Genomic DNA, 12,892 nt, shown 5'->3' with positions numbered 1-12,892 from the left:
ATATATATATATATATATATATATATATATATATATATATATATATATATATATATATATATATATATATATATATATATATATATATATATATGTATGTACAAATAATACATTGATTTATTGTATAACTTGTCCATGTATTATTTATACCCCAGTGGAAAAAGTAATCAAACATAACATTAGTTATACAAATTTTTGTACAAAGTACTTAAATACTATCAAACATGATATTGGGCATATTACTCCTAATACATAAATAACTTAACCTTTAACCGGCTATTAAACAACCCACACATAATTCATCTCACTCATGCTTAATATAATGATCAAAGTGGAGAGTGTAGTCTGTAGAGTAATGTTCATTAAAGTTCAAAGATCACAAACTTTTTCTCTTTATTTCCATATTGCAAAAAGGAAATCCCAAAAAAAGGAAAAAAAAAATCGACCAAAAGTTAGGGGCAAAAGAAAAGGCAAAAAAGGCAAAGAGAAAAAATGTCAGAGAATCACAATGGTGGCAAATTATTCTGTTTAAAATATTGAGCGTGATGCCTAAGTTATTGAACCAATTAAATATTAAATGCAAGCATATTCTTTGTTGTCGACTTTACAATGTAATTTTGTCAGTTGAGATCTGATTAACGGAGCTTCTCATGAACAGAATTTCCAATGGCACAAAATGAGTTGTTTAGCAGCGTGGTTGCATGCACTAGAAAATCACTCAGTATCATTGTATTTTAATTCTTTAAATGTCACCCACCTTCTTTTTTTTGGATATAATCATTTGTTATTGAGTATTCACTCAATTAAAAGTAAAACGCTCCCAATCAGAATTTTTTTATATTCAAAACTCGAACCTAAAATCTATTATTATGCATTACAATTTTTTATTCATCCTGCTTAAAGCTTTTGTGAAGATCTGATTTGTAATTAACCTGTGCTTATGAGAAAGATTGCCTTTACATGCAATATCAACTTTTGTCTGACCGTCTTGTTTCTTGTTTTTTCTTACGGTTTGGGGGGGGGGGGGGGGTAGGGAGGGGGAAATCGATCTGCGCCAGTATAAAAAAGGAATTCAACATTTTTACAGTAGCGGGGAGGGGGGGGGGGGGGGTTGTTTCGGTTAATGTACACTTGACATAAATGAATGATATAAGAAATAAAATTAGAAGTAGGTTTCATTATATTAACAAACATGGTGATTAAATGGGAATATCTTAATTTAAAGAGAGGATTTATAGCTTGGCCACGCCAATTGATTTGATGAATAAAAAAGGATTAACTTGCTCGACAAATAATACAAATGATTTAGTAAAAAAACACTTCCCTTTTTTGAATTAAATGGTATACGAGAAATAAATGCTGAAAATCAGGATTTTATAAAAATAAAATCCAATTTGATGCCCATGCCATTGGCATGATTCGTTTAGTTTAATTACCGGACCATGTGCACAACTTTAAAAACCTCAAGGACTAAAACGACAGTTCCAACGGTCATGGCCCGATTTAAATTCCACATCCTCAACTTATTTTTATTTCGTTTTAGTCCCCAATAATAGTAGATAATACTGCTGAAGACCAGAAACCACAAGAGTTGGCTTAGCTATGTGCTTAACTTCAGGCCAATATATCTAAAATTAGGCATTGAAAAAAAATAAACTTTACCCAAATCGTGTATTATGACATCTTCCAAACGTTTTACAGTTGCATTCAAACTCTACTTGTACCTAATATTCAAACATACTAAACATTTTTCCTATTCTAATTTATATGACATTTAATTTAATTATCTCGTGACATTCTCAAATGTTTGATAATATCCTATTTTTATTCAATTTTTCAACTTTTAAGAATTTAATTTCATTGAGTATTCAAATTGTGAATGTCGATATAATGTTTTCTTTATTTAACTAATTCTAACCAATATTTTTATTAATTTTACTATAATTAACCAAACTCGACAAGAGGGGGTTGCTCAGATGGTCAGCAACCCCTCCTACAACCTCAGGATCATAGGTACCAAATAAGCAATAGTTTCAACAAAGGGGATCAGAACGGGAGGAGAATAAAAATTTTAAAAAACAAACAAACCCTACTGAAGGCCTAATTAGAGAGGACTAGATCCTAACCACATTTGATATTGACTTTCATAATTATAAATAATTACAAGTTACTTAGGTTACACATTCTTTGGCAAAGTCAAGTGGTTGTATAAGTGCCTATCTGACATTGTTGGAAATAAATTTTTTTCTACAATACAGTTTACTTTTCATAAACTAAAAATCAACTCCTCCCACCATGTTCACAGAAAAATAGTGACATCTTAGACGTGCCGATGCTTTAGGGCAAAGCTAGAGTAAACTATTAAGGGGTCGTTTGGTAGGATGTATTAGAGAAAATAATGTTTGTATTAACTTTTGTTATTATTAATTCTTTATTCAGTACACTTTTTCAACTTATGTATTACTAATGCAAGTATTAATTATACAACCTATTTGGTATTATCCTATGTATAACTAATACATAACAAACCATGATATTAGCAATACCAAGGCTATTAATGCATGCATTAGCATGGTTAAAGACAAAATTCACTACAAAAAAAATTGAAATTAGCTACGAACGTCGTTGCTAATCTATCGCTAAAACACACGAAGCTAGCAGAATTTCTTGATAATCCGTTGTTAATTCGTCGCTAAATGAGATTAGCGAGGGATTTTCTGTTTAGCTACAGATTTTTTCCGTCGCTAAAACCTGATTTTTTAGTAGTGATTGTTCTTAAAGTCCCTTGAAACTACAGAATATGGAGGACGTTTTTGTGAACAACTAATTTTCTTAAAAATTACGCAATGCATTTTATTTTTAATATACCACACCAAACAGTGGATAAGAAATAATCTCTGCATAACTGATGCTTGCATTACTAACTCTGCATTACAAATATACATTATTTAGCACTATTCTTATACACCCTATCATACGATCGCTTACTAAATAAATAGCGCAGAAATTCATTTAGATATTCATAAGGTTCGAATGCAAGATTTCTGATCAAAGAGTGAAAGAATCCGAACTCCATCCCACCACACGCCTAGATGATCAAAGTGTTGATAAGAAAACTAAGGCTACTAGTAGTTGGGTACAAGGTGAAGAGGTCTTCAAGCTAACAAAGTCAAGTCAATGCCACCTTGTTTCATTAAATTCATTTGCTTGAAGTTCAATGATTCATAATTTCTTTTAATCTTCATGTCATTTACTAGTATTTTCTTATGCTTTCAAAAGGGTGGATTGCCTTTGTGTCAACATGACGAGCCCGTTAATTTATTTTATTTTTTTTCGATTTTTTTTTTAAAATCAGTATTTGATCATAAAATTCTAATTTTCAATTGAAGATGAATTTTGAAAATTTGAAAAACTCTAAAAAAACTGTTTTTCAAAATTCACTTCAGATCATTCACAAAAATTCAAAAACAGCCCAAAATTATATTCATGTCCAAACACAACTCTAGTTTTCAAATACCATTTTCACTTTAAAAAAAAAACTTTTTAATGAAATTTTACAGTTCTTATGTCCAAATGCCCGTGAAAGATAGGGGAAAAAAGAAAAGAGGTCTACATAATAACTCCGATTGTCAAGGTGGAATTATAATTTTAGTCAGCAAATGCGCACAAACAATTCACTTGTGTTACTTCTTCGTGACAATGAGTTGGAATTAACTTAACAAAATTTTATTTATTCAACTATATATGAATAACTTGACACGAAACACTAGATTACTTACGAGTAACCGTTTATGGGGTGTCAATAGTTTGGTTCGATCTATTTTAAGAAATTTATACTACTCTCTCCGTTTTAATTTATGTGAACCTGTTTGACTGGGCACGAAGTTTAAGAAAAAATAAAAACTTTTGGAATTTGTGGTCCTAAACAAGTCAAAAAGGGGCCCAGAGTATTTGTGTGGTTATAAAAGCTTCTCGTTAAGGGTAGAATTGTAAGTTAAAGCTAAATTGTTACTAAATTTAGAAAGGGGTCATGTTTTTTGGAACGGACCAAAAAGGAAATAGGTTCGCATAAACTGGAACAGAGGGAGTATATTAATTTTTGGATTACTCTATTGTGTATTGTTTACCTCAAAAAATACGAGTAACAATTAAATTTGATTTGTGGTTTTAAAGATACGTGATTTAATTCAATATCAATTAATAGTCAAGAAATATGAAGTAAAAATGAAAGAGAAAGATGGATCAAACCAATGTTATCTAACAGCAGTGACCTCGAGTTTAGAGACCTCGAGATAGGCCTAGTATAACAAGAACAAGTATAAAGGCAAAGTAAGAACCAAAGAGCTAAAGAACAATGCTGATGAATAGTAGGCAAAAAGTTAGAGAGTATATTCTTTGCTCAGTAAAAAAGGTGTTCTTACAAATGACTGGGGTTCCCTTTTTATAATAGAGGAAACCTAAATAAGGAATATTTCTATTTACAGTAGGGAATATTCTTGTTACAACTGTCTAACCGCCTAGTACGGAATTGTATGAACTTATTCCGGGATTTGTGCCATGATCTTTGGGACGTGGCAGGAATCTAGCTCGCTCTGGTATAAATCCATAACGGTACTATTTTGAGGTTGAGCACACTTGGTCTCGGTATTCCTTCGAACTCCTATCTCCGGGCATTACACTCTGTCTTCGAGCTCGAGTCTGGTCCATCGGTTTCGAACTTGACCACTTCCGGACTCGGACCTAGGGCGGAACCTCGAGCTTCTACATCGGGGGCATATGATTTTGACCGTATACAGATCCCGCGTTTCTTAGAATAAGATGATAAGAAATGATTTGCACCTCGACTACTCCGAGCTCCTTACGATGATATCACGCTCGTGATGTAGGTGCTTGAAATGACCGGAAATGTCATTGTCGGCGCTCTTCCCCAAAACATCTAATGCGTGTCAGTGTTGGTCGGCCACTTGCACCGTCGATCCGTCACCACCTTTCTATAAATAGGAGGTTATTCTGTGGAACAAAGAACTGTGCTTTTTTCATCTTTACCTACTTTTGATCTTTTCCCTTCTTTGCTTCCTTCTTTAATCGTCCATTTCCATGGTTCGAACCTGCGAACACAAGGTCATATGGCAGCAATTTTACCAGTTACGCCAAGGTTCCCTTTTTCAAAGCTTCGATTCGAAACAGCGTGAGAAGGGCGCCGAATCCTTCTCGCATCAGAAAATATGCAAACTTTATACTGCTGCTCATCTCTCTTAACTTCAACCTGGTGTAGCACTTCATTCTTTTTGCCCTCCATGGAATGAGGTAGCACCACCATCTACTAACTTTTGCATCCCACTCCGGAACAATGTCCCAGGGATAAACATCCTTGGGTCGTTGCTCGCACATCTTGCAACCCTTTTGATTTTTCTCGTGATAGAAGGTGAAGCTACATCTTCGGGTCTTCCCTTCTGGTCTTTTTCTTTTGCTGCTCTTTTTTAACGGGTTATGGCTCTGAATTTCAACGGAACGCTCGATCCTCGTTGCTGGAAATATAGTCATATTCATCGAGGTTTCTCTGCCCTAAATCTCTTCGGGCGTGCAGATGTCTTCAACGATCAAAATGGGGTCCCCGGGGAGAAGGTTCCCGAAGATGACGCTCTGGAGGACGTGGCCTTAAAAGTAGATTAGGTTCTTGGCTTTTGTTTCTTGCTTCTTTGTTCCTATGAATACCCTTCGTCGATATTATAGTTATATTTTGTAACCATCTCCTGTAAATATAAAAGGATCTCTTTGTCTCATTTTAGCTCGTGTTGAATTTCATTCCATCTTTATCTAAAAAAAAAAAATTCGACTGCATATCTTTGGTGATTGGCCCGAACACCGGACTCAGGACATAATAAACCCTTAGGTTTTTAGTCAACCAATATAGTATCCCTTAGGGCTCTTGTTAATCCTCGAGCCGAGCTTAAATCTATTCGATGCGAACTCGGAATATCGGGATTCCTGAGTCCGGATTAAGTGAGAGCAAGGTCTCGAATAAAGTTAGCCCTTAGGCTCCGTAGACGATCATCGAGTGAGAACTTCCTTCGAACTCGGGTTGCCCAAGTACTTGCTCGAATCTTAAAATAAAGTTAGCCCTTAGGCTTTTTTGTAGTCCCCGAGTGAGAAATTTCTCAAGCTCGTGTAGCCCTTGGGCTTAGTAATCGAGTGAACACTTAGCTCGAACTCGAAATAGGTTGATGAAAATGAATTGATCTTCGACGCCTTGATCCTACTGCCAATCTCTTCACGTCAGTGATAGAAAAGGTTGCTTTTCGTGCGTTTTCCAAAGTCACTGATTGGAGGCAGCTAACGGTCGACTTTTTGGCTTCCAAAGTACGGTTAAGTGACCTCTATAAATGGACAAACTTCATAACCTTGCAAACTTTATTCTCATATTGTTCTCAAAGTTTTATTAGCTTTTTCACTTCCTCTAAATTCCTCCTTCTCTTTTATCTCACTACCAACACTTTCCATTTTCTTTGGATTTCCGTGTCGTGATGGCTAAAACCTCTAAGCCGGTTCCCCAGAAAGAAAAAGCTTCTTCATCTTCCCGACCGACCAAGAGCAAACCAGTAGTGCCCCCTCGAATTGAGGAGTGCATCCCTCCGCCATGTGAAATAACTTCCGATTTCAAAATCGAGTAACCTGTGTCGACACCAGGCCGATGCGGGGTACTTGAGCGTATACACCTACCCGTTCATGCTGGGTCCTACAATTCCGGCTCAAGGTCCCATAGATCCAATCATTCTTGACTATTGCCAATGATACCGAGTGACGCTTCGCCAGATCTACCCTTCATTTTGGCGAATCGTGTACTTGATTTGATTCTTTTTGAGCCAAGTCGAGGGGATGTTTTTCACCCTCGACCATCTGATAAGACTGTACAGTCCCCAACTTTATCGAGGTGGCTTAATAAAATTGCAACGCCGATCCTTAAAATCTCTCTTCTGTAGTATCGACGAGGATAAAGACCGAGGGTGGATGAGCCGGTTTGTCCGAGTTAGGACCTCCGACCTGATTCCTGCTGATTGGATACCATTCCCCGAGGAATAGAACATGAAATGTACGTATATGGCAGGTTTATACCCCGCTTTCTCTTCTCTTTCTCAACTTTACCCTTTTCCTTGGTCTAACCCCCTTTAAATGGCGCAGCCACTTCTTGGTCTCCTGGTGGGGTCCTGGACCTCGACGGCTGGGTTCGACACTTCCTCTTATTTGGAGCATTGCTGGCGAGATGTGGTCAAGGGTCGATGGGAGGCCAAAAACCATGGTGAGTTCTTGTTTGTTTACTTGTACTTCTCCCGTGGGATACTTATCTCGGTTTCGTGCAGGTCTTGGAGACGCCGTTGCTATGCGGCCGGCCCTGGCCGATGAAGAAAAGATTCTGAAGCCTTCTTAAGAAAGAAAAAGAAAAAGAAAAAGAGAGTCACCTGCAAATCCCGCGAGGCCTAAGAAAAGCGTGGCTTGAAGGTCCAAGGCCGATACGGTGGCCTTATCTTCGAAAACGGCCCAACGCCTTCAGGATCTGGAGGAAGAAGAAGATGACGACTGCCTGCTGGTAGCTCGTGAAAGAGGAAACGCCGATGTTTTGAAGTCCGTCGAGCCGGTGATGGTTGGTGTGGCTCATTCCAGAGCCGAAGAAATCTCCGAGGGGAGTTCAAACAAAGTCCCCGAGCCATCGTGCAGAAAAAAGGCACCTCGCCTAGGAGGCATTTAGAGGGCGAGGCCGAGCGACCCGATTCCGAGCCTCTTCAAACAAAGGAGAATGCCCCGAGTGGATCACTTGGGGTAATCAATATGGATGACTCACCGTCTGGCCCGGAGCTCTCCGACGGGCAAATTCAAGATGCTCTAAATATGAGGTCTTCTGAAGTGGAAGCGAGCCACGAAGGGCATGACATCTTTCGAGAATGCCTTGCTGGGCTTAAAGATGGCCCTGACCCAGATGCTTCCTTCATTTTTGATGAGGCTCGTCAACTCTTCAAACAAGTGAGTTTTCCGATTTTTTATGCCTGCGCCTTTATTTTTGCTGTTCTAAATCTATCTTTCCCTCCCTTTTGTTATGAAGGCTGTGGTGCTCCATAAAAAGGCATTTTCCAAGTCTTGAACTGACCTTGCTCGATGTCAGGCTGAGCCTAAGAAGGTTTCGGAAGAGAGGGACAATCTCAAAACACTTTATGTTAAGAAGGTGGGGGAGATCAACGACCTTCGAGTTGAATTGATGCAGACTTGCAAAGGACGGGCCGAGTTTGTTGAAAAGGTAGTATAGCCTTCGAGGGTCTGTTATGTACTTGTTTGTTTTGACGACTAATACTTTTAACTTTGTAGTTTCATCAGAAGGCACTACTACAAAAAAGGCCTTTGGCAGCAACTATTTAGCGGCAATAAGGTAATTGTCGCTAATGGATTATTTAAGCTGAAATATTAGCGACACATGACCATTAGACAGTAAAAGATATCCTTTTAACAACAATAAAAAAAATTACCACTAAAAATCACTAATTGAATTAATTTTTTTATTATTTAACTTTCCCTCCTATACAAAGAAAATAAAATCTTTCCCTCTAATTTTTTGGGATAAGAAATTACATTCCCTCCCATTAGAAAACCCTCCAATTAGAAAAACAACAGGAAAAACCCTGTAATTATAACGAAGAAAGACGCTAGGAAACGATACAGAAGAACAACGATGCTAGGAAAACCTACGCGTTAAGAGGATCGCTGCAAAAGCCTCCGTCCTGCCACGGTCTACGGCCATCCCAGGTCGTACTCAATCGAGTTATATATAATTTTGGGTTGATGCTGCTCGATTATTCTCAATCTTCGCTGTCAATCTTCTCCCTCTCATTCGTCTTCAACTTCTGTTTTCGTGTAGGTTTCAAGAATTATTGCAGAAAGTGTTCGTCTCCTTCAATTTCTTGTCTTAATCGGTAAAAAATTCTGCTTACCAGGTACCAACCTTTGATTTTTGATTTTTGACATCCAACTATGGCCTTTTGGGATTAGTGAAAGTATAGCTTTTTCTGTATTTACTAAGTCGTTTTTGATATCTGGCTGTTGTTAGATTGATAGTCGATTGATTGAATTGATTCCTCCTCTGTTACTCTATTGTTTTTGAATTGGTTCCTCTTTTTTTTTTTTTATGTCGTTGATGCATACTTCTGAAATTTTTCAGTTATTTTTGTGATTTTTCATACATCTGTTATTTTTGTGATATCATAGTTCTGTTATTTTTCAGAAATTTTCTAAGTATGGTTGATGCATATTGATGTTTTTGTTGAATGCCGGTAGTCGAGATATGAATTCAACCATGTTCAAAAAAATTTCCCGAGTATGATATATATACTGTTTTTACTCTATTGTTCGTTGGTGATTTAGTTCATTATTAGGCTTATTACTGATATTTTCCTTATTACAAAAAGGAGTTTTAGCAGCTAAAAGGTTCACAAAATATTTTGCAACCGATTAGTCTGTCCGCGTGAAGTTCTGAAAGGATCAAAATAATCTTTTACTTATATTTAAACACTAAAAGTATCTACTCAAAGTGAAATCTAAAAACTAATAGTAGTATTGAATAACTGAGAATAGATAGAATAGAAGAATGAGATAAACCAGTATATACAGAACTTTGTTCTTTGTTGTATAATAATTTACTCAGAATTCTGCTTCTATTTTGCACTGCCTGACGTGCTGGAAAGATTGGTTTTTGAGGCTGCCTCACATTCAAGCTGCTGCACCTTCTGTCCAGCATCATTGACTACTGGTTCAGTCATCAAAACTTCAAAAGAGTTAGAGGTGTTAACTTCTTTTGACGTATTTGCCTGACTTGTGTGAACTGGAGCATTCTTGTTGCTTGGAGATGCGTTTATTTGCTGCACAACTGATCAGTCTTCAGGTTTTGTATTGTGTACTGCTGCCTGGCCAGCTCCTTTAGCCATAGAATTACAAATAAATGTAGCTCTATCAACAGTTGCATTCCCCGCACCAGTAGACTTTAAAAGCCTAGTAACAGCATGTTCAACTCCAGCTGAAGCTTTATTCACTGTCTTTGAACCTGTATCAGCAGTTGCAGCAGAAGGACGATCCAGCTTATCATAAGCTTGCACAACTGGATTCACAGCATTGAAAATCCTCGCTAAGGCTGTACTAGCAGGAACATCACGTGTAGGTTTTGGTGGACCCTTATCGATCTTTGAGGCATCATCTACAGAAACAACATTACCAGCTTGATTCAACACTATATCTTTGTTCAGAGTAACAATTTTTTGTCCTCCAACTATTTCCTTAAGCTGCAATTTCACCAGCTGTTGTTGATCATGAGTCCCCTCTGCTGCTCTCATAACGATATTAACCACAGGAACATTAGGATATACAGTAGCAGCCTGTTGCACTCCTTAAGGCTGCAAATTTAACATCTGTTGTTGTTTACAGTTATTTTCCTCCACCGATCTTTCCTCCAAAATTTTTCGAACTCTTTTTGCGTTCAAAAAATCTCTAGCATCTCCTTTTAACTGCTCAACACTGCTAGATTCAAAAGCAGGCAGAAAATCATCCTGTCCAGCACCTTTTTCCTTCGCAATTGTATCCTCTTCCTTATTTTTCCCATTCATCAGACAACATGAACATGGCCTTGATGTTTACAATATGTGCAATATCTAATTTTTTTTATATAATGTAACTAGCAACAAAACTTAAATTGTTGTTTGCTCGTATTTATTATGTCTTCAATGCAAATTTGCTTTATTTTAGAGTATTTGGGAGGGGAACGAAAATTTGTTGTGGCTGTGGAGAGGCACAGGAGGAAAATTATGTCTGTATGTTTTGAGTTTGGTGACTTCAGGAGGAAAGAAGCTCTTAAAACGTAAAGGTTGTTGGAATAGGACCATTGTTGCATTTATCATGTTCTTATGTCTTCCATTCTAGGTAATTTAGAGCCAAGAAAGGTTCGTGGGCCTACTTTATTAAAAGATATTTGGAAGCTTCCTCCAGGGAAGATAGTTGATGTGCCGTTTAATAATCATAACCAAGCTATTGGGGAAAAAGGTCGAAAGCTTGCTAGCTTTCTAGGAATTATTGCGAGAACTCCAGAACTAACACCTCTACATGCAGGTGATTGGAGAAATTTTGACAAGGAGTAAAGAAGAAATTGGTGGATTTTTGAGGGTATGTTATTATTATTATTATTATTATTATTATTATTATTATTATTATTATTATTATTATTATTATTATTATACATGATATTTTCTTCTAAATGTTGGCTTTATTTTGTAGAAGAAGTTCTCTATCCCTAAACGGGAAGAAGCTTATGTCTTAAAGTCACTAGGAAAGAAATGGAAAGATTACAAGTGCGAGTTAAAAGGTGAGTATATGCGAAAATATAAGACTAAAGACGCTTTGCTGAAAAATAGACCAAGTCGCATACCGAGGGATCATTGGAGTGGTCTTGTCTCTTATTGGTTTTTGGATAAAGCTAAGGTATTAACAACTAAATCTTTAAAACACCCCTAGTTGATTATTTTCAGTGTATTGATTTTAGTTGTGCTCAAGTTTATTTATAATTTTTAAGATATCATTTTAATATTTTAACGACAGAGGTGTACCCAAGAAAATAGAAATAATAGGACCAATCAAAAGATGTCTCATACCGGAGGATCTAAAGGTATTGCTACCTTGATAGATGAGCAGGTAAACCTGTAAAAAGTACTAACTATAATATTTTAAAATCCTTTTTTAATGCATATCTGACATCAACTTTATTGTATTAGGCTGTAAATGTGATAGAGTCTACACGAGCAAAAAATTTCATATTAACTCATACAAAACGCAAGGATGGTAGACCATTGGATGATAATTCTATCAAGGCAATTGTAAGATTTCTTTTTCCTTTTAATTTCTAAATTGTGAAATAGTTAGGAAAAAAAACTTAAAAGTGAATAGATGTATTCCAATTGGATTTATTGTGTATTCTATGGTCAGGAAATGATAAATGAAAGGATGAGAAATAGTTAGAGCTCTGCTGACCAACCTCCTCGCAGTGTTGCTTGGGAAAGGCGATATGTATTCTCAGGTATTCGGAAATGACAAAAGTGGGTATGTTCGTGGCTTAGGACTTGCTCCAACTCCTTCTGTTCTATGGGGTAGTAAATCTTCCTTAGGAAATATTGTTGGGGAGGATTCGTCTGATGAGGCTGTACAAAGTTTAGAATAAGAGGTAACTGAGTTAAAGGATAACCACAACGAAGAAATGAACCTGATGAAACAAAATCAAGAGAAGATGCAATCAGAATTACTCAAAATGAGACAACTCATGCAAAAATATACTTCTAATGAACCTATGCCTCAAAATATCGATGGCACATCAAGTGAACTGGTAACTCGATTTCATAAGTTTTATACATTCATAATGAAATTTTAATCCTACAAAAGTATTGTTATCTAATGTGGTTAATATTTATCAGGTCCCTGACGCCAACAACGGCCATGAACGAGTACCACAAACATCAAGGATACCTAGTGTTGCTGAAAATACTTCACTTTATCACGGTACTACTCATCTTTATCCTTCAGCGAGCTACTGTTTGAGTTTTTTACTGTTTGAAACACAATCCAGCATATTTCTGAACTAAAGGTGAAATATTTCCGTTCACTCTCCATGTTTCTAAAACACTACTTATCTTGGATTATCCCAGGCAGTAACCAATGTTACAGTATTGAGAAAAAGTTCCCTTCTTTGATATCTTGGTTAAAATGNTTTTGGAGGACTTTTCAGCGAGAGTTGGGTACACAGGTAGAGTTGAGCACCACATTTCATCCTCAGACGGACGGACAGTCCGAACGTACCATTCAGATATTGGAGGACATG

Source organism: Nicotiana attenuata, unplaced genomic scaffold (assembly GCF_001879085.1).
Source record: "Nicotiana attenuata strain UT unplaced genomic scaffold, NIATTr2, whole genome shotgun sequence".
NCBI classification, from domain to species: Eukaryota; Viridiplantae; Streptophyta; class Magnoliopsida; order Solanales; family Solanaceae; genus Nicotiana; species Nicotiana attenuata.
Note: the sequence above shows the minus strand (reverse complement) of the source record.